The sequence below is a fragment of the Sycon ciliatum genome, chromosome 3 (genome assembly GCF_964019385.1).
Source record: "Sycon ciliatum chromosome 3, ocSycCili1.1, whole genome shotgun sequence".
Taxonomy (NCBI): domain Eukaryota; kingdom Metazoa; phylum Porifera; class Calcarea; order Leucosolenida; family Sycettidae; genus Sycon; species Sycon ciliatum.
Window position 1 is genome coordinate 4,436,910 of NC_088645.1, and position 23,494 is coordinate 4,460,403.

General features: G+C 51.7%; 1 long non-coding RNA gene across 1 annotated transcript in view; it reads right to left on the bottom strand.

Annotated features, from left to right (window-relative positions):
- LOC135811240 (uncharacterized) overlaps positions 1–20,976 on the bottom strand; it is a 143,902-nt gene extending 122,926 nt beyond the window's left edge. Inside the window, exon 1 of the long non-coding RNA XR_010552574.1 lies at positions 20,519–20,976. This is a non-coding gene — a long non-coding RNA (uncharacterized LOC135811240). The remainder of the gene's footprint in view (positions 1–20,518) is intronic.
- Between the last annotated feature and the right edge of the window lie 2,518 nt (positions 20,977–23,494).

A 23,494-nucleotide genomic window follows, 5' to 3' on the forward strand; every position in this document is an offset into this window, starting at 1 on the left:
CATCGAACTCTACTCGGGGCACTCATTCCGAATTGGCGCAGCTACTACTGCTGCCATGGCAGGGATACCTGATTCGCTGATTCGTTCTGCCGGCAGGTGGCAGAGCGATGTGTGTCTACGCTATATGCGAATTCCAATGGAGACCAAGTCCAAGATCTCGGCTCAGCTTGCCTCAGTGAGTGACCTTATCTGATTCTTTGCACGGACAGTTTATGTCCCATCCCTGAAGTCCTAGCATAGGAATGTCACTGCTCGATAATTTCTTAATGCTGGGCGGGGGGTTGTTCGGGGATAGTGTTGCTGCTTTGTGGAGCTCTATTGCTCCTAACTGGTCACTTGCTTCGCTAGTTGCGGCTCTTCACGAGCCAGTTGTTGCCAATTGCATTGGCTTTGCCTTGCAACCCCATTGTGGCACAATGTGGGTTTATTGCGGCTCCTCGCGAGCCAGTTGCTGCCAGTGGCCTGGCATTGCTTTCCAGCTCTTCGAGCTTTTGCATTACAAGACCAGTTACTCGAAGCAGCACACTATCTCCAAAACAATTCCTTGTTGCCTTGGGCTGAGTATGAGTGTGTGAGGGATATGGTGCTAATGTCGCAGTAATGTAGTTAGTGTGTGTTAGCATCCACCGATCACACTGCCATGTCTGCATCTGCCGCGCACCGCTGCATCGGTGCATTGTGCACTGCACTCACAGTGCCAGCGCATAGATTCGGGCACGCTTGGCCTGACGTCACACAACTGCTTCCTTTGAACTTTTGCTCACTGCACTCACACTAGTACACTGCCAGCGCATGGATTCGGGCGCGCTTAGCCTGACGTCGTACAACTGCTTCCTTTGAACTTTCTCTGGAGTTCTGGAGCTAGTTTCATCATTACTGCTACAGTATCTACGGTATGTCACAATTCAACCTTAATTAATCGAGAGCTAGGTTTGCATGATTTTTTTTTTTTTTTTTGTAGGGAAGGCCTCTTTTACGGGCAAAGCAAAGCACAATCATCACCATGTATCAGTACAGTGAGTAGTTAAACCCAACACGAATGAAAAATGTGAAATGGAATAAAAACAATATTTGTAAAAAAAAAAAAATTAAAATTAAAATTCAATATCGAACACGAATAAAATAAAATAAAAATATGTAAAAAATAAACATAGGTTTGCATGATGAGACTCAATAACTGAACCGTAAGCAATGTAGATAATACTATCATAATTAAATTTAGAAAAACATAACCAAGAACACTGGCAACTGTTCAAATAAGTACCAGGTTACATGCAGTTAATTCACATGGCTACTATACTTGTCCATCTTCGATCAGATCACGGGTGCGCATTGTAGCTGCTGTTGCTGCATTGCGTCGCGAGCGTTCAGGCAGTGGCGCAATTGAAGGCTCTGGCACTTCTGCAGTGGTTACTTCGCCTGATGAACACTCTAACGGATAGAGATGGCTTACCGGCCGGTTCATGGAACTCCCAGATGGCATACGTAGCGTCACTGATCGCACTTCGCTGTCTGTGCTTTGGTGTAGCTGCTCGATTCTTCCTATTTTCCAGCAGTTTCGCGGCCGATCAACATCCTTGATCAGAACAATGCAGTTGACACTTGGCTTGAAGCTATTGGAATTTCGTTGACTGTGTTGTTGTGGTCGTAGTGACTGCAAATACTCTGCCGACCACTTCTCCCAGAAAATGTTGAGACATTTCTGCTGCTGTTTCCACAGGTTGACGAGTTGTTGAGCATTACTGACATGTGTGATGTAGTCAGGGTCATCTGTAATGACAAAGTTAGGCTGACCAAGAGAACTATGCCCAGTTAAGAAATTGGCAGGCGTGAGAACATGATCGATTGTGAAGTCCTCACCAACGTATACCAGTGGTCTAGAATTGACAATTGCCTCAATCTCAATTAGCAAAGTTTCAAGTTGACAGAATGTAAGCTGTCCAGTTCCAATTGATTTCTTCAGAGATCGTTTCACAATACCAATCATGCGTTCGTAAACACCACCCATCCAAGGAGCTAACTCAGTGATGTATTTCCATTTAATACCTTTGCCCGCAATGAATTCCATTACATCATTATGTTGAATTGACTCAAGCCAGAGAAGATCAATAACATTCTTAGACAGCTTGAATTGCTTGGCATTATCACTTACTATGTACTTCGGTGTACCTCTTCGTGAAATGAACCGTCTGAAACACATTAGGAATTGCTCAGTAGACATATTGCGAACTAATTCCATATGAATAGCTCTGGTAGTTAGGCAAGTGAGGATGCATACCCACACTTTAGGTGTTTCAGTTTCCGTTTTCACATACATTGGCCCAAAGTAATCAAGACCAACAGATTCGAACACCATCCCAGGGACAAGCCGTTCCTCAGGCAAAGGTGCAAATGGTGGTGTTGCAAATGGCTTTCCATGATGGCGTTTACACAAAAAACATTCCTTAATCACCCGTCTAACCATTGCTCGACCTTTAGGCACCCAGTAATTCCGTCTCAATTCAGCCAATGTCTGACTAACACCCGAATGTTTAAGTGAGATATGCTGTTCCATTACAATTAACCTCGTTAAGTGTGAACCATAAGCTAGCAATAGAGGAAATTTACTTTCGAATGGTAGGTGAGAATACTCCAGTCTACCCTTACATCGGGTTAAACCATTATCAAGGAAGAGACCCAAAGCATCGACGAGCTGATGTCGCTTGCCTTGTTCTATTGCCTTGATTTCATTTCCAAAGTGCTGAGCTTGATGATACCGAATGATAGCTACTCTTGACATTGCGATTTCTTCAGCTGTGAGATTCGTTTCACTTTCCGACTTTTCGTGTTTGAGTTTCCGTATGAATCGTTGTACCCATGCGTTCACTCTCACAAGCTTAGAAAACGAAGAGAACTTCTCACAGTTGACTACCTCATTGTGTTCATTGCTAACAAAGGCCGATTCGGGAGAGGGACCTTCGTCCGCATTTTCCTCACAAATTGGCATTTCACTTCCCGAAGCTTGCATTGCTGGAAACATACTTTCTGGATAGGAACCAGACTTCAACCACGTTGGACCCTCCCACCACAAGGTGTTCTGCTGTAAACTCGTTGCATTAGCTCCTCGAGAAATAATATCAGCTGGATTTTCTTTCCCAGAAACATGACCGTACATGACATTATTCACCTCGTGAATGGTTTTAATTCTTCTTGCAATAAATTGCGGCCGCTGTTGATTTCCCGTTACCCATGCTAGTGCACATTTTGAGTCGGTCCATATGTGCGTCTTGCTGAGCTCGAATGGTACTTGCTCTCTAAGAAATTTGACCATCTTTGTACCAAGTACTACAGCAAAGAGTTCCAACCTAGGAATGGATGTGGGCTTGGTTGGCGCAATGCGACTCTTGCTAAATATCAGGTCGACTGAAACATTATCGCCACAAGTAGTGAGTAGGTGCGCAGCTGCACCATACCCAAGTGCGGATGCGTCAGTAAAAACGTGTAGTTCATACTTGGGAGTTGAACCGTCATCACTTCGAGTACCCACAAACCTTGGCAATTTTATTCCACTAAGTGACAACAGTGAATCACACAATTTCTGGCATTCTTTGCGTACATCATCTGGTAAGATATCATCCCACCCAAATTTTCTCTTCCAAAGCTCCTGCATGATGATTTTCGCCTCAACCGTGACAGGACTGACTACACCCATTGGGTCGAATACTGACGAAATACATTGTAGTAGCTGACGTTTTGTTTCGATCTCATGAAATGCCCTTGGCGGTGGTACCCAAATTACGTCATCCTCGGTATCCCAGCCCATGCCTGGAACTTTCGTGCGGTTACCTTGATCATTCTCCGTTTCCATTTCTTTCTCACTGATGCCAACATTTTCAAGATTCCAAAACTGTTCCAAGTCGAATTCTTTCGGTGCACATGCTTCTGCCGCAAATAACGAGAGCGCCTCATGGCACATTAGTGTGTGATCACCATTTCCGTTCGATTTCACCTTGCCTGCCACCAAAAACCCAAGAGTGGAATCGATCAAAATGAGACCATCTGGGTATTCCAATCTTTCGCTGCCAACAAATTGAAAGTATTGGTCTGCTCCAATTAAGATATCAATAGGCATTGCTTCAGGTGTATTGCATAGAGGCTCTGCTAAGATAAGCTTCTGTAAGCTAGAGTGCTTTGCTGTGCTCAAAGGTACTTTCTGTAGTGGACACGAAATGTTGTTGATAACATTCGCCTGTATGGAAGCTAATTCACCATTCTTCTGCTTGATGTGCAAATTGACTACAGGGTATTCCTTTACCGATCTGTGTGTTGCACCAAAGGTTGCAAGTGAAATTCTGTCACTTCCCTCTTGTTTGAGTCCCAATGCTTTGCTGACATTCTCACTGACGTATGTTCTCGATGAACCCGTGTCAAACAAGATCCTTACAGTCTGTGACCTGTTGCCTTCCTCATTTGTTGCAGTAGTCAAAGCAGTTTGCATTAGAACCCTGTGCCCTTGTGTGTGAGAAACCATTGCCTCATCTTGTGTTGGTTCAAATGTCTCTGCCATTGCATTCAAAGTGTGTGCCTGTTTTTGTCCATCACCATGATGCTTCCCATCATTTGTTCGCTCTTCATTTGACTTGAACTTCTGTGGACACAGACTTCTGTGGTGGGATTTGCGTTTGCAATGGTAGCATGTTCTAGCATTCATGCAAGCTCTTGCTCCATGTCCCGCTTTCAGACAGATGTAGCATTTCATACCCAACCGTGTTTTCCGTTCATCTAGCGATTTGTACATTATTTTGACATTCATCAGAGTAATGCTTTCCATCACAATACATACATTTGATAGTACGAGCTACACCAGCACCCGCAAGTAGAGACTGCCCTGTTGATAGTATCTTCTTTGAGTGATTGGCATGTTGCCATGATTGTTGACCTTCGCATGCGGCTGGTCCTTCTGCATTCTCTTTTGCCTTTAGTAAGTGCGATAGTGCCAAACGCAACTCACTAAGTGTCCAATCATCGTGCTGTTTGGTTAGCTCAAGTTGTAATTTCACATCACTGGGGAGCTTGCTCAAGATTATTGTAATGAAGACCTTTTGCGATACATCCTCATCTTGTGCTTCAAGGCTCCTGAGGTGCACTTCAATTTTGTCAACACAAGGCCTCAAACTTTCGATTTTTGAGGTGCAGGCCGACATCTCCATTAAGGCAGTGTAGTGGGCATCCACGGTAGCTTGCTTACTCCCGTACCTCTTCTCAAGCAGATCCCGGGCAACTTCATAATTTGCATTACAGATTCTTAAACCTTTCAGCACGTCTTGTGCTTTCCCTCCCACACATTCACGGAGGTAGCTCAATTTTTCAACTGGTGACAAAGAGGAGTTGTCATGAATAGTAGCATCGAAAATGTTCCAAAACTCTTGGAACTCCATTATGTCCCCATCAAAATGCTTTAGCTCCAATTTGGGTAATCTGGCAGTTGTCTGGGGCTTCGATTCGGTTCTAGTATCCTGCTCTACTATGGGTCTAGTATCCCGCTCTACCAATCTCTTTAGAAGATTTTGGGTTGACTCTTGGGTGTTAGCTTGCGTCCCAATCAATTTCGTAATCTCAAGCAAGGTAGAGTCTGTCTGCATTGTAGGCTGGACGCCTGACTCCAATTCCATTTTTCTCAATTTTCTCTGGAGTTTGAAACCCTTCTCTAGTGTCTCTGTCCATAACCCAGCCTCATCCTCCAAACCATTCTTAATTTCTTTGTTTTCTTTACCCTTTGGCTCATATACCTCCACATTCTCAACAAAATCATCCAAGTTAGCTTCCGTTCTTTCCAACAATTCCTTTAAACCACAAAGAAACGGACTTATCTGGTTGACGGGTTTGGTTCCTGCTAGCAGATCTTCGCCGACTGTCGTCTCCTCCTGCAGCTCTTCGTACAGGAGCTTGAGAGCACGCTTGCTCGTCTGGATAGCCGTCGGCAATCTTGTGTCGCCCATTTTCACAACTCCAAGCCCCAAAGGGCGAGTCAACCAGGAGCAAGGCTCGGTTGGGGGCAGTGGCGAGGAACTAGGAAGCAGGTTTCGGAACCATGTCACTAACCGGCACAAACCCGCAAGTGCACAGTTAGGAGATGAGTTGATAACTGATTTATTTGCTCGGACTGAAAGAGAATTTATACGATAAGTGAACGTGGCAGTGCAACATCGTACGGAGCACGCGCACTTCATTATTTTGGGAGAGCAGTATGCAGCAGTTGGGAAAAATGCGAGCTCTGGCATGGCTGTGTAAACCTAGAGGGTCTGAGGCTACAAACTGTGCATGTGGCAGAACTTGCCCTTCAGAGTTCACAGTGCAATATTTACCGTATAAACTAAGAGAAAGCTACAGATTGCTGCAGTGCCGAAACATGAACTAAAACATGTAAAATAGCAAAATTAAACTATCTCGCTTCGCGACACTGCTGGACCAGCGGCCTGCAGCCATCAGGGCATACTCTGGTGCGCCTCGATCCGCCATGTGTGTGGCTCCCCCGGCGCGTAAGGAATGGCTGCTGATGCTTGGACCTAGCACTTTGTGTAGGACAGCATTGATGTCGTTCGGCGTGAGATGGCGACCATCCTGAAACTTGAATAGGGGTTGCTTGTCATTGCTCCATTTGCTGGACGGAATGTAAGCCTGCAGGGCTCGGACGGGACATAGTGCGGGGTCAGCATAGCGATGCAGCGCTACCTCCCCGCCTGTTGTTAATTGAGACGTCTTCGTCCTCTGGAGTCCGGCTGGGCTAACCGGAGGTGTTCGCGCCTCAGCGTCTTGAAGCCGCCGAGACCGTGTGGTGACAGTGACGTGTACTCACTCACACGCACCAGCAGCAGCAGCAGCAGCAGCAGCAGCCGTGGAAGGCTGTCGTAAGAGCAGCCCATAGTATTAGTCTGTCTGCCAGGGAGTACAAGGACAGATCCAAGAACTGGCAGAGAGCCTTCAGCTGGTGGACGATGATCGTTTGTATTGAGGGCGTGTTGACGGCTGCCTGGGAAGCGACACTCTCTCCCTCTCTAAGCCCTTGAGCAGGGCTGTGATGCGGCTTGAGGATGTAACCCCGACCGCACCGCCCATGCGGAGGAGGTGGTATTTAATCGCGGCCAGGTAGACTCTCAGAGTGCTGGCGCTGACTGAGTGAGACATTGCGGCAGCGAACAGCAGGACGTCGTCCTAATCTGGGTGATGTGCGTCGCGCCGCATGCGACCAATGAACTGCAGGAATGACGCCAGCCTGGGGCGTACGTGCGCTGTGTGCCAGTAGCTATCGAGTTGGCAATCAGGTGCTCTGCTCTCGCTGAGAGAGCGGCGGCTAGCGAGCCTAGGAGGACACAGGCACAAGCGCATGCAAAACAAACGCACACACGCATACGCCCGGACATGCGCATGTTTCCTAAACAGGCAGGATGGTACGGCGGCCAAGCTGCGGTGTATGCGTGCTGCGCCGGGTCGCTGAACAGCGGCCCGCTTCCCGGAACACAGTGGCCCGGCGGCGTGGCTGCGGATTTTAAGCAGGGGACCCATGGGTTTTGCCAGTGGGAGATCTCCCCCCTGACCCCGTCGGGGCGTTCCTGTACTGGTTTGGCCGAGGTTTGCCCTCATCCTGTGGGGCTAATGCAAATACGACCCGAGAGCCCCCTCCCCCAGCCCCGCGGGGTGGGAGCCTCTGCTATTGGCCAAATCCATAGGTACTTAGCCTTGCGGGTGGACGCATGGGGGTGGCACGTAAGCGTTGGCTTGCGTAGCCCTGGCTTGCGGCGGTAAGCGATCCTCCGGCGGGAGATGGACATCCGGCGGGATGTTCTGCAAGCGGCGCTGGCGACCCTGGACAGACACACAGAACAACAGACAGCAGGCGGCGAAGCCTTGGTTTGGTGGAGCCGTAGCTTGCAGCGGCAGTGTCTGTAAGCGATTCTCCGGCGGGAGTTATATGTTCGGCGGGATATGATGCGAGCGGGGCTAGCGACCCTGGATAGACACACAGAACAATAGACAGCGGGCGGCGAGGCGTTAGGTCGCGGAGCCGTTGCTTGCGGCGGTGGTGTCTGTAGGCGATCCTCCGGCGGGAGGTGGACATCCGGCGGGATGTTATGCGCGCGGCTTGCGAGCCTGGATATACACGCAGAGCACAAGACAGCGAGCAGGTCAGGCTCGCGGAGCCGTGCCCCTAGTATACGGGCAAACATACAACCTGCTAGGTAGGCTTAACACCCTCTACAATTTGCCTCGGTAGCATGGCAACACGGTGCCTGGCCCATGTTATGTTTGAGCCATGCGGGCCACGCGTATCGCGTACATATGGAGCGCCCCCGAGTACAGCGGTCGCCGGTTTGGGGCATGCGGGGTGTCAGCCTCCATTCCTCCCAAAAAAGAAGAAGGGGGTTCTAAGGGGCCGGATAAGCCCATTAAGCACACAGTGTGGTAAGATAGACCATGAAGGGTTCGCCCCGGCGAGGGCATGGATAATCATTGACAGCGGAAATTGTAGATGGGTTAGTAGAGTAGGGGAAACAAAACAACAAGAAAAGAGCAGAGATGCTAGATGCTGGGCTGGGAGGACTACGGACGTACGGCGAGCCTGCGTAGGCGGCTGGGATTGCCGGGAGCTTGAATTGGCGGCTGGAGCGCCTGGCCAACTGCAGACGGATGCGACTATCTGTTGTCGGATTGGGCACTTGCGAGTGATGATGGGGCAGTCTCCGTGCGGGAACCAGACGGCGGAAGCGCTGGAACTGGGCCCTGGAGTTCGTGTTTGGATGCTGATGACCGGATGGCCCAGGCTGCGAGGAGTTGCCGCAATGTACGGAGCTTCTCGGCTAGGAGCCGCAGCTCCCCTGCCGCTGAATCAATGTCGATGCCAAGCACTGTGAGGCAGGTGGCGGGGCCAACAACTTTGTCCGGGCCGTCTGCTGTTGTGACGCCCAGTTTTTGCGAAGACCTGCAGAATAGCGGCTTTGTGGGTCGTGGCCGCCGAGGACGTGACAGACTCGGCTGCTGGAGACACTGATACGAAGTCATCCAAATAGTGCTCCAGTGCAGGGATACTATAGTTATTACAGAGGATCCATTCTAGGGCGGTAGCCAGGCAGTTAAACAGACTGGGAGCGGAGCGTAGGCCAAATGGCAGGACAGTGTCGAAATAGTAGTTGCCATTCCACAACATGCCGAGGAGCGGCCAGTCGTCGGGGTGCACGGGGCAGAGTCGGAAAGCGTGCTTCAGGTCCACCTTTGACAGGAGGGCTCCGGGGCCCGTCCTGCGCACGTGGTCTGCTATCCTGTCAATCGTAATTAGAGAGAAACGGTGGGCCTTGCTTGTCAATGAACGAATTGATGCTGTTCCCATCGGGGGTGGACAGGTGCATGATGAGCCGGTGGCCGCCCGACTTCTTGGGGACCACATCTACGCCAGAGGTGCGCAGACGGACGAATGGCGGGGCGTTGAAGGGGCCAGGGGTGTGGCCGCGACTGCGTTACGTGGCAAGGTACTGGTTGACGACCTCGGGGTGTGCTGCCGTTGAAGACAAGTTCGGGCTGCGTACGGACACATCACGGAGTCCGGCGAACCCGATACGACAGCCGGCATGTAAATTGCTAACTAGAGAATGAACAAATGCAGGATTAGGGTGCGCCAGCAATTCAGTGTGTAATGCATCAATATTGATAGGGATGTTGGGGTGTAATGCAATGTTCATAGGTGTATTAGGGGGTGGATGAATGCAAGAAAGTGGTGCCGGGGCTGATTGCTGTTCGCTCTTATTTCTTGGCTGGACAGGCTGACACGGCGTGCGAGCCTGAGCAGAAGAGGCAGACGTGTCGAAAGCGACATGGGCCGCTGCAGGTGCCGTGATTGTAGCGGCGGCAGATTTCGGTTGATTTAGTGCTTGCACTCTCTTTCGCCTGGTTGCCGCGAAAGGCCGAGGTGTATGCTCCGGCCAAGTGCCCCACCTTCTTGTAAATGCTGCAATTGGGGAGGGCCTTTCATGTGAAACACGTCGCGAAAAGCTCCGTGTCGACCTCCGCCAGGGATCGGCTTGGGTCCTTTGACAGGGCCCGGCGTGCCGGCGTGTCATAGCCCACGACTGCCGAGAAGTGGTACTTCCCGGCTGCCTGTACCATGCGTATTCGATGCTGCATCAGTGCAGCGGCGCAGCGAGGTTGATCGCGGATGGCGATCAGGCTAAAAATAGACCATGCCTCGGTCCACGTGGCAAGGTTCTCAATTTTTCCTTTCGGTGCGCTTGTCACCGAAAGTGCCCCTTCCTCGTCTATGCGGAACCTCTTAGGGGCTGGCTCCCCGGTAGAAATAGATTTGGGCGGGAGCAGTATTGCCAGATCTATATGTTGGACTCAGTATAGAGTCCATGCACTATATGATGTCCAGTACCCTATATAGAGTCCATTGGTCCAAAATCCACTATACAGAGTCCAGGAGTCCACTCAGTTTTGATCAGCTTCATCCTGCCGCGCAATCCCCTATAAGGAGTACACTTTTTCTACAAGTCCCCTATTCACGGTCCAGGAGTCCAGTTTATTCAGTCACGGTGTCCTGTATGTGTGTAGTGTAGTGCTCGAAAGAGAACAAACACCTTTTCAGTTTTGCTTTCAGTCGCGGCAGCGCATTCGGCTTTCTTCACTTCAGCCATGGCCGCCAGTTCTGCTTTGCAGTTACTGACAGTAATCTGTCTCGAGGTAACCAAGGAGGAAAAGGAGACGTTCAAAATCAAATCTAAGAAGCGTCTTGTGGTTCTCTGAAGACGTTTCATCAGTGCGCGAGAAAAGCAGAAATTGGAGAACGAGAAAAGTTCAACACAGTTCAAATCTGACGAGTCAGGTACACTGACACTCCCTTTTGTTCGACGCCACAATGATCCCCTGTTTGACTGGTCATGGCTACCAGTTCTGCTGTGCAGTTGCTGACAATAAGACGTTTGATCAATGCGCGAGATGAAAGCAGAAAGCGGAGAACGAGAAAAGTACAGCACACTTCCAATCTGACCAGTCAGATACACTGACACTCTCTTTCGTTCGACGCCACAAGGATACCCTGTTTGACTGAACAAGAGCTGCCTGTACCACCGTGTCAAAAGGCTGTCCAACTACATGGCAGGACGATGACTGAGGTAAGGAAGCTTTTACTCGTTTCGATTGGTCTGCTGTTCTGCCGTTATGCTTGAATTTTTTTCCATTTTCAAGGAGCGTATCGCGTCTGTTTGATGTTGCTTGAATGAATGCCCTAAAAGTAATCAACGACTTCGTAATAGTTGCGTCACAATAATAATTATCAGCCCTCAAGGAGTGCACGGACTTTGCCTCAATCGTCTAGCTATCATCAAATTTATTTCATGAGAAATGTATTTTTATCCCTGTGATAATTATGTGAACTCCACAAAACTCTTCCTCTAGTATGATGTCAAATACAATGGGATCCACAAACGCAGTGCCAGTGCACTAGTAGTAATAGGAGGATTGCTTGTTTGCCAATGACAAGAAAAAGCTTCTCAAGATAATACTCGTATTCCATGAAGTAACCGTTTTGATGTTACAAACATGACATTGTGTCAGTGAAATTGCCCCGCAACAACAAATTGCATTTCCACCTTTGCGAAGACTGTTTGACTGACGGTAACGCTGTACCGATTGTTTAAATCATCTCGTTTCAATTTAGTTGCGGTGAAGTGAAACACTGTGGAGTACACTACATGTATGTTGGTGTGTCTGTGCGTCTTGAGTGTGCACAAACGATCTTATTCCTCGTATTACTAATAGATTATTGTCCCCACCGTCACCTGTTCACCGGTCTTTGAGTGTATGGATTTTCATTGAGCATCACATTCGGTGAGAACTTGGTAGTTGTGTGCTCCCATGCATCATTAAAATACGCGTATCCGTGTGCTATCTATTTGTTGCAGATGTGCTGATCTTCAGAAGCTTGTGCAACTGAGTGCTGCTGAACATTTTCATGGCCATGAGTAATATTGAAGCTTGCTATTGCACTCTCAGCATGTGCTGGTATTATGCTGACTACTGCACTATGTTACTCTCTTACACATGTACATGTATGTAAACGTGCGTGCACCCGTCCACGTATGCATGCGTTTCGTATAATTATTTGTTATCCCTCTTTACTTTACTTGTAAATGGGTGGACGTTTGCATGGCTGTTGGAGTTGTGTGTGTATTGTGTCTCTACTCTTTTCTTGGTGTTTTCTTGGCGTTGTATGAATTTGTGTGTGTGTGTGTGTGCGAGCGCTCTTGCACGCGCGCACACACTAATTTGAAAACAACAAATTAATCCTTGGCGCTCCATCATACTATCATAGCCTATTCTCTTTTGATTTCGAAGTTTGGACTCTGTACAGTGGATTTTGGACCAATGGACTCTATATAGGGGCGAAGCCAATTGGCTGGACTCTATACAGGGAGTGATCTCCATCTAAACTTTGAGCTCACAGTTGATTCCAAGTTTGGACTCTGTACAGTGGATTTTGGACCAATGGACTCCATATAGGGGTTGGACATCATATAGGGGCTGGACGCTCTACTGAGTCCAACATATATATACTCGATTCGTCTGATCCGATCGACTGTCTCCAACGAGACATGCGAAATGCAGGAGGGGTAACCCATGTTCGTATGGTGCATGAATTCATCAGCACACACACCGTCTTCTTGGCGCTCTGTGACGTTCTCCGGTGCGTTGCCGCTGAGGGCTGCTGCCACGCTGGCTGCCACGATCTGCTGGATAGACTCCCTTTGTGCCTGCGAGAAAGCCAATGGTGGGTGTAAGACTATCGGTGAGAGCGGAGAAGAGACAATTTCAAACAATTTCTGCGGCGGGCAGGCACAACAAACAACTGGTGAATGTCTTTACTTGTTTCTGCCTTGCGAGGGTGGCCTTGGGTGAGCTTGCACCCAAGGCGGATAGGTGGCTTATACCGAATGCCGTACGCGCATCGCGGTTGCGAATGCTTGTGTGGGGCCCCCCGCGGGAGCCCCGCAGTGCATACGATTTCCAAATGTTTCGGCTCAGCAACCCCTCTCCCCACGAGTACACTGTATCTCAGATGGCTGACCGTAGCACACTAAAAATACCTTACTACACCCCTGCATTAACAAACTGCTTCACAACAAACAATGTTAGAAAGCAGACTGCACAATGCCCTAATAAGGCAGAGCTTGACACACGGTAGGGAGCACAGAAACTGTATTGTGACAGGCTGTATCACTGTTGCAGCGCGAGTTTGCTTTTGCAGCGCGAGTTTGCTTTTGCAGCTTTTCCATCTACGCAACCTACCGCACGCCTTAACCATCGTTGGCAGTTTATTGGTATTCAGCTTGTTCTTGTAGTAATCGCCATACCAATTTGTTTTGGGTGAAGCACGAATGTTTGCTAAACTCGGTTTTTCCAACAGGTGGCCGAACCCCTCCCCTCCCCCTCCATTTGCGCCGATAGCCTTGACAAATTGGTACCGTATTTTACTTGTTGTGTATTGCACGGTGTACTAAATCTACCCCATCATTACGACGGCCTGCCTACATGAGAGAACGGGGCACAGACAAGCAATGTCATGTGCAAGCATGTATTAGTAGCGGACATGCAGCCCGGTGGTCGATACGTACGTGATTTAGCGTTACAGTGTCCAGTGTCGTCTCCCTATATTATTATTAAGCCACGACCTCGGGTGTACTCGTATGCTACATACATGTGCAGTTGCGCTTAACTGAAATCCGACCCAAAGTGCTAAGCTGGCGCCCTCAACCTGCACCGGTTTTGGTTGCCTGAAAGTGGCATGAATGTGGCTGGACGTACACCTGCACCAGCCTTGGTTGCCTGGAAGTGGCACGAATGTGGCTGGACATACACCTGCACCGGCCTTGGTTGCCTGGAAGTGGCACGAATGTGGCTGGACGTACACCTGCACCGGCCTTGGTTGCCTGGAAGTGGCACGAATGTGGCTGGACGTACACCTGCACCGGCCTTGGTTGCCTGGAAGTGGCACGAATGTGGCTGGACGTACACCTGCACCGGCCTTGGTTGCCTGGAAGTGACACGAATGTGGCTGGACGTACACCTGCAACGGCCTTGGTTGCCTGGAAGTGGCACGAATGTGGCTGGACGTACACCTGCACCGCCTTGGTTGCCTTGAAGTGGCACGAATGTGTCTGGACGTACACCTGCACCGCCTTGGTTGCCTGGAAGTGGAAGGAATGTGGCTGGACGTACACCTGCACCGCCTTGGTTGCCTGGAAGTGGCACGAATGTGGCTGGCCGTACACCTGCACCGCCTTGGTTGCCTGGAAGTGGAAGGAATGTGGCTGGACGTACACCTGCACCGCCCTTGGTTGCCTGGAAGTGGCACGAATGTGGCTGGACGTACACCTGCACCGGCCTTGGTTGCCTGGAAGTGGCACGAATGTGGCTGGACGTACACCTGCACCGCCTTGGTTGCCTGGAAGTGGCACGAATGTGTCTGGACGTACACCTGCACCGCCTTGGTTGCCTGGAAGTGGCACGAATGTGGCTGGACGTACACCTGCACCGCCTTGGTTGCCTGGAAGTGGCACGAATGTGGCTGGACGTACACCTGCACCGGCCTTGGTTGCCTGGAAGTGGCACGAATGAGGCTGGACGTACACCTGCACCGGCCTTGGTTGCCTGGAAGTGCCACGAATGCGGCTGGACGTACACCTGCACCGGCCTTGGTTGCCTGCAAGTGGCACGAATGTGGCTGGACGTACACCTGCACCGGCCTTGGTTGCCTGGAAGTGGCACGAATGTGGCTGGACGTACACCTGCACCGGCCTTGGTTGCCTGGAAGTGGCACGAATGTGGCTGGACGTACACCTGCACCGGCCTTGGTTGCCTGGAAGTGGCACGAATGCGGCTGGACGTACACCTGCACCGGCCTTGGTTGCCTGGAAGTGGCACGAATGTGGCTGGACGTACACCTGCACCGGCCTTGGTTGCCTGGAAGTGGCACGAATGTGGCTGGACGTACACCTGCAACGGCCTTGGTTGCCTGGAAGTGGCACGAATGTGGCTGGACGTACACCTGCACCGCCTTGGTTGCCTGGAAGTGGCACGAATGTGTCTGGACGTACACCTGCACCGCCTTGGTTGCCTGGAAGTGGCACGAATGTGGCTGGACGTACACCTGCACCGCCTTGGTTGCCTGGAAGTGGCACGAATGTGGCTGGACGTACACCTGCACCGGCCTTGGTTGCCTGGAAGTGGCACGAATGTGGCTGGACGTACACCTGCACCGGCCTTGGTTGCCTGGAAGTGGCACGAATGTGTCTGGACGTACACCGCACCGCCTTGGTTGCCTGGAAGTGGCATGAATCTGGCTGGACGTACACCTGCACCGCCTTGGTTGCCTGGAAGTGGCACGAATGTGGCTGGACGTACACCTGCACCGGCCTTGGTTGCCTGGAAGTGGCACGAATGTGGCTGGACGTACACCTGCACCGGCCTTGGTTGCCTGGAAGTGGCACGAATGTGGCTGGACGTACACCTGCACCGCCTTGGTTGCCTGGAAGTGGAAGGAATGTGGCTGGACGTACACCTGCACCGCCCTTGGTTGCCTGGAAGTGGCACGAATGTGGCTGGACGTACACCTGCACCGGCCTTGGTTGCCTGGAAGTGGCACGAATGTGGCTGGACGTACACCTGCACCGCCTTGGTTGCCTGGAAGTGGCACGAATGTGTCTGGACGTACACCTGCACCGCCTTGGTTGCCTGGAAGTGGCACGAATGTGGCTGGACGTACACCTGCACCGCCTTGGTTGCCTGGAAGTGGCACGAATGTGGCTGGACGTACACCTGCACCGGCCTTGGTTGCCTGGAAGTGGCACGAATGTGGCTGGACGTACACCTGCACCGGCCTTGGTTGCCTGGAAGTGGCACGAATGTGGCTGGACGTACACCTGCACCGCCTTGGTTGCCTGGAAGTGGAAGGAATGTGGCTGGACGTACACCTGCACCGCCCTTGGTTGCCTGGAAGTGGCACGAATGTGGCTGGACGTACACCTGCACCGGCCTTGGTTGCCTGGAAGTGGCACGAATGTGGCTGGACGTACACCTGCACCGGCCTTGGTTGCCTGGAAGTGGCACGAATGTGGCTGGACGTACACCTGCACCGGCCTTGGTTGCCTGGAAGTGGCACGAATGCGGCTGGACGTACACCTGCACCGGCCTTGGTTGCCTGGAAGTGGCACGAATGTGGCTGGACGTACACCTGCACCGGCCTTGGTTGCCTGGAAGTGGCACGAATGTGGCTGGACGTACACCTGCACCGGCCTTGGTTGCCTGGAAGTGGCACGAATGGGGCTGGACGTACACCTGCACCGGCCTTGGTTGCCTGGAAGTGGCACGAATGCGGCTGGACGTACACCTGCACCGGCCTTGGTTGCCTGGAAGTGGCACGAATGTGGCTGGACGTACACCTGCACCGGCCTTGGTTGCCTGGAAGTGGCACGAATGTGGCTGGACGTACACCTGCAACGGCCTTGGTTGCCTGGAAGTGGCAAGAATGTGGCTGGACGTACACCTGCACCGCCTTGGTTGCCTGGAAGTGGCACGAATGTGTCTGGACGTACACCTGCACCGCCTTGGTTGCCTGGAAGTGGCACGAATGTGGCTGGACGTACACCTGCACCGCCTTGGTTGCCTGGAAGTGGCACGAATGTGGCTGGACGTACACCTGCACCGGCCTTGGTTGCCTGGAAGTGGCACGAATGTGGCTGGACGTACACCTGCACCGGCCTTGGTTGCCTGGAAGTGGCACGAATGTGTCTGGACGTACACCTGCACCGCCTTGGTTGCCTGGAAGTGGCACGAATGTGGCTGGACGTACACCTGCACCGCCTTGGTTGCCTGGAAGTGGCACGAATGTGGCTGGACGTACACCTGCACCGGCCTTGGTTGCCTGGAAGTGGCACGAATGTGGCTGGACGTACACCTGCACCGGCCTTGGTTGCCTGGAAGTGGCACGAATGTGGCTGGACGTACACCTGCACTGCCTTGGTTGCCTTGAAGTGGAAGGAATGAAATAAAGTATACAACAACAACAATGTGGCTGGACGTACACCTGCACCGCCCTTGGTTGCCTGGAAGTGGAAGGAATGTGGCTGGACGTACACCTGCACCGCCCTTGGTTGCCTGGAAGTGGCACGAATGTGGCTGGACGTACACCTGCACCGGCCTTGGTTGCCTGGAAGTGGCACGAATGTGGCTGGACGTACACCTGCACCGCCTTGGTTGCCTGGAAGTGGCATGAATGTGTCTGGACGTACACCTGCACCGCCTTGGTTGCCTGGAAGTGGCACGAATGTGGCTGGACGTACACCTGCACCGCCTTGGTTGCCTGGAAGTGGCACGAATGTGGCTGGACGTACACCTGCACCGGCCTTGGTTGCCTGGAAGTGGCACGAATGTGGCTGGACGTACACCTGCACCGGCCTTGGTTGCCTGGAAGTGGCACGAATGTGGCTGGACGTACACCTGCACCGGCCTTGGTTGCCTGGAAGTGGCACGAATGTGGCTGGACGTACACCTGCAAAGCCTTGGTTGCCTGGAAGTGGCACGAATGTGTCTGGACGTACACCTGCACCGCCTTGGTTGCCTGGAAGTGGCACGAATGTGGCTGGACGTACACCTGCACCGCCTTGGTTGCCTGGAAGTGGCACGAATGTGGCTGGACGTACACCTGCACCGGCCTTGGTTGCCTGGAAGTGGCACGAATGTGGCTGGACGTACACCTGCACCGGCCTTGGTTGCCTGGAAGTGGCACGAATGTGGCTGGACGTACACCTGCACCGCCTTGGTTGCCTGGAAGTGGAAGGAATGTGGCTGGACGTACACCTGCACCGCCCTTGGTTGCCTGGAAGTGGCACGAATGTGGCTGGACGTACACCTGCACCGGCCTTGGTTGCCTGGAAGTGGCACGAATGTGGCTGGACGTACACCTGCACCGGCCTTGGTTGCCTGGAAGTGGCACGAATGTGGCTGGACGTACACCTGCACCGGCCTTGGTTGCCTGGAAGTGGCACGAATGCGGCTGGACGTACACCTGCACCGGCCTTGGTTGCCTGGAAGTGGCACGAATGTGGCTGGACGTACACCTGCACCGGCCTTGGTTGCCTGGAAGTGGCACGAATGTGGCTGGACGTACACCTGCACCGGCCTTGGTTGCCTGGAAGTGGCACGAATGGGGCTGGACGTACACCTGCACCGGCCTTGGTTGCCTGGAAGTGGCACGAATGCGGCTGGACGTACACCTGCACCGGCCTTGGTTGCCTGGAAGTGGCACGAATGTGGCTGGACGTACACCTGCACCGGCCTTGGTTGCCTGGAAGTGGCACGAATGTGGCTGGACGTACACCTGCACCGGCCTTGGTTGCCTGGAAGTGGCACGAATGTGGCTGGACGTACACCTGCACCGGCCTTGGTTGCCTGGAAGTGGCACGAATGTGGCTGGACGTACACCTGCACCGCCTTGGTTGCCTGGAAGTGGAAGGAATGTGGCTGGACGTACACCTGCACCGCCCTTGGTTGCCTGGAAGTGGCACGAATGTGGCTGGACGTACACCTGCACCGGCCTTGGTTGCCTGGAAGTGGCACGAATGTGGCTGGACGTACACCTGCACCGCCTTGGTTGCCTGGAAGTGGCACGAATGTGGCTGGACGTACACCTGCACCGGCCTTGGTTGCCTGGAAGTGGCAGGAATGTGGCTGGACGTACACCTGCACCGCCCTTGGTTGCCTGGAAGTGGCACGAATGCGGCTGGACGTACACCTGCACAGGCCTTGGTTGCCTGGAAGTGACACGAATGCGGCTGGACGTACACCTGCACCGGCCTTGGTTGCCTGGAAGTGGCACGAATGTGGCTGGACGTACACCTGCACCGGCCTTGGTTGCCTGGAAGTGGCACGAATGTGGCTGGACGTACACCTGCACCGGCCTTGGTTGCCTGGAAGTGGCACGAATGTGGCTGGACGTACACCTGCACCGCCTTGGTTGCCTGGAAGTGGCACGAATGTGGCTGGACGTACACCTGCACCGGCCTTGGTTGCCTGGAAGTGGCAGGAATGTGGCTGGACGTACACCTGCACCGCCCTTGGTTGCCTGGAAGTGGCACGAATGCGGCTGGACGTACACCTGCACAGGCCTTGGTTGCCTGGAAGTGACACGAATGCGGCTGGACGTACACCTGCACCGGCCTTGGTTGCCTGGAAGTGGCACGAATGTGGCTGGACGTACACCTGCACCGGCCTTGGTTGCCTGGAAGTGGCACGAATGTGGCTGGACGTACACCTGCACCGGCCTTGGTTGCCTGGAAGTGGCACGAATGTGGCTGGACGTACACCTGCACCGCCTTGGTTGCCTGGAAGTGGCACGAATGTGGCTGGACGTACACCTGCACCGGCCTTGGTTGCCTGGAAGTGGCACGAATGCGGCTGGACGTACACCTGCACCGGCCTTGGTTGCCTGGAAGTGACACGAATGCGGCTGGACGTACACCTGCACCAGCTTCGGTTGCCTGGAAGTGGCACGAATGTGGCTGGACGTACACCTGCACCGCCCTTGGTTGCCTGGAAGTGGCACGAATGTGGCTGGACGTACACCTGCACCGGCCTTGGTTGCCTGGAAGTGGCACGAATGTGGCTGGACGTACACCTGCACCGCCTTGGTTGCCTGGAAGTGGCAGGAATGTGGCTGGACGTACACCTGCACCGCCCTTGGTTGCCTGGAAGTGGCACGAATGCGGCTGGACGTACACCTGCACCGGCCTTGGTTGCCTGGAAGTGACACGAATGCGGCTGGACGTACACCTGCACCAGCCTTGGTTGCCTGGAAGTGGCACGAATGTGGCTGGACGTACACCTGGACCAGCCTTGGTTGCCTGGAAGTGGCACGAATGTGGCTGGACGTACACATGTAAAGATACAGTACATGTGCAGATGCAATGATGTAAACTGTGATTGGAACTGGTCCAGGCCGCCAGCTTTGTACTTTGGGTCGTATTTCAGTGAGCACAGCAACCGTAGCATACTAGTAGGTTTTGTATGATGCAGTGCATGTTCTGTTTCAATTCCTTTCCCTATTGTTTCATCACTTTATTTCAACACGGATTTCAGTGCTCCGTTTTGCGGAGACCAGCTCTCCTCCCCCCCCCCCCCCCTCTCTGTTTGTTTCTGTATCGAGGGGCATTCAAGTCATGCAGTTATGTGATTACAGTGTAACATTCACGTTTCCTTGTAAAATGTGTTCAGATACGAAGTTTGACTGGTACACAGTTCCTGGGTTACTGGGTACCTGGGTACCTGGGTAGGTCTACCTGGGCGAATTATCTGTCCAGTTGTACTAATCTTGTACATAGTCCAACCGCTATCTTCAAACAGAATTTTCTTTCAACGTTTCCTCGTTCTAGCATTGCCAGATTACTGAGCAGCCAGCGCATGGCTGTGAGCGTTGACACGTACACCCTTCGTTTCTTACCGTGTTGTGGAGTGACTTCACTGCACGGTGCACTTGACAATCCGTGTTGTGTGTACCATCATCATGATCATCTCATGTCCTCTCTTGAAGCTTGGTCTCTCTGGCTCTCCAACAGTCACAGAACTGACTGTATATCAGGAGTGGCAGCGGAACAAGCCCTGCACTAGATCTGCAATAAACCCGAGGAACAAGCCCTGCAGTAGATCTGCAATAAACCCGAGGAACAAGCCCTGCAGTAGATCTGCACTAAACCCGCGGAACAAGCCCTGCAGTAGATCTGCAATAAACATGTGTTCTGGGTTCTTGCCATACACTACAGCAAAGGCAAACTGTCGCCACTAGAATGAAGTTCTGAAAAGCCACTGAAATATTCTGCTGCAGAAAAGAGAACATGAAACTCAATCCGTTCGCATTTCCAGGAAAGCATCGACTTTCACTGATACGGACACAATTGTATCGAAAATGCTCTATAAGGAATCGACACTTGTAGTCTCGGCAAGTTTCTATCGACTCTCGTATTTCGATTCTGCGATCACCGTCTTGTGCTGGCAAACCTCAACCTGACTAAGTTGTACAAGAAGCTCAAGAGGCCGCCAGTAGCCATATCCAGCAACGCAAAATTCAATATATCCGAATTTAGTGACCCGACCAAGAAAGCAAAGTACAGAGAGGCTATCAACGAACATCTACAGGACCTCGGCAGAGAGCAGGAAGGTGTCAATGCGGAGCAACATCTGCAGTATATTGTGAACGCTATGAGTGAGGCAGCAAACACATCGGTGGGCCGCGTCCCTAAAACAAACAAGACGCATAGAAATGGCTTCAGCGGGGAAATTGAAAAGCTAGCAGCAGAGAAACGCAAACTGCGTCTCGACATTACGGTGTGCAGAGATGGAACGAAGGTAAAAGAAATGAAGACGCGACGCAACAGGCTGGCACACCAAATTCGCCGGGAATGCCTCAAGTTAGCATCGACTCGACTGGACGAACGTGTAGCTGAAATAGACCAAATGAAAGACGACGCGAAAATGTTCAAAGCAACACGACTACTGCGCCGACAGCAGCAGTCACCAGTTGTGGTTGAAGACTCTGATGGCAAACTCATTGCACAACCTAGTGAATCAGTCGAAGCATTAAGGCAACACTTCCGTGCTATATTCTGTGATCCTGCTCTGGAGTCATCTAGGCTCTTACGGACAGAGGAAGACCTTAAAAACCCTATAAAGCAGCCAGAGGTACATGCCGCAGCTAAGCGCTTGAATAATGGCCGAGCTTCGGGACCAGATGGGATACCTGCTGAACTTATCAAATATGGAACACCAGCACTGTTCTCGAACATTGCCACTACATTCAACAATTATGCCAAAGACAAATCACTCAAGCTAGGCGATGGGCTACTGATCCCGATACCAAAGCCGGGAAAGAAAAGAGGTCCTCCTGGAAATGTAAGGCCAGTTACCCTGTTGAACACCCTACGTAAACTTCTTTCATTGGTCATCCTGACGCGGATCAAGCCAGCTATCAACGGGTACTTGTCACTGAACCAGAGCGGGTTCCGGTCAGGGAGAAGTACTGGAGACGTGGTATATAGCTATCGGTGGTTATCAGCAAGATGCCAGCGTGTTGCGTCGGAGATCTCAATCTTAGGCATTGATATGTCAAGGGCATTTGACACTATATCAAGGGTCAGGCTGATCGATATACTGTCAACAGTCATTGATCATGATGAGCTGCACATCATCCAGTGCCTTCTGACAGACACCACAATAAAAGTAAAGCTGAATAACATTCTCAGCCAACCATTAGTCACACACAATGGAACCCCACAAGGTGATTCTCTATCGCCAGTCCTGTTTACTGTCTACCTCGAGGCTGCATTGAGGTTGATTCGAGAGCGACTCTCACCGCGACCAGCATTGGATATTCAGCTTCAATTGCCCAATGAAACAGCGTATGCGGATGACGTAGACTTCATCAGCACCAGCCTACAATATTTGCATGACAATCAACCCATACTATCATCCTCGTTAGCGGAATACAATCTAAAAATGAATGAAGCCAAAACCGAATATACTACAATTAAAAGAGAAAAGGACAGAGTAGACGAGCGATGGCGGAACACGGTCAAACTAGGATCGATGCTTGGAGTGGAGGAAGATATCAGTCGGAGAAAACGTCTAGCAACATGCGCCTTACATCAGCTGTGGGTGATATGGCTAAGAGGTAACCATGCCCGTGAACCCCTTCGGATTAGGTTATACGGCAGCTTTATTCTCCCAATACTTCTTTATAACTGCGGCACATGGAGCCTGACAGAGACTCAAGAAAAGAAACTTGACTCGTTCCACCGCCAGCAGTTACGAGCAGTCATAGGGGTCAAATATCCCCGTATAATACGCAATGAAGCACTGTACAAGCGCACTGGCTCCAAGCCACTCAGCAGAATCATCCAGTCTGCTAGGTGGAGAATGTTTGGCCACATGCTTCGACTAGACACCTCATCCCCGGTCCAGCAGGCTATGTCGGCATACTTTCAGCCAGGAAGCTCAGGGTTCCGAGGCCGCCCGAGAACAACACTCCCGCGATCCATCAACAACGACCTGAAAAATTCCAGATCCACAAACTCCCTCACATCACACGAGGATCTAGTTGCACTGAGGCAGCTCGCCCAGGATCGTCGAAAGTGGAAGGATCTAATGTGTGCTGTGTGTAATGGCTGAAGTTATACAATTACACTAGATACCCTTAACAATAATAACGGATACAATTACACTAGATACCCTTAACAATAATAACGGATACAATTACACTAGATACTCTAGATACTAGAGACTCGGTACTCTAGATACTAGATACTCTAACAATTTTATCAAACATTATGATAATTACCACATCAAATGCTGCGGAGACCTATCCAGAATCGGCAATATGCTGGCCCTGGCCTGGAGATCTGCAACTATAATCAGCTTCTACTTT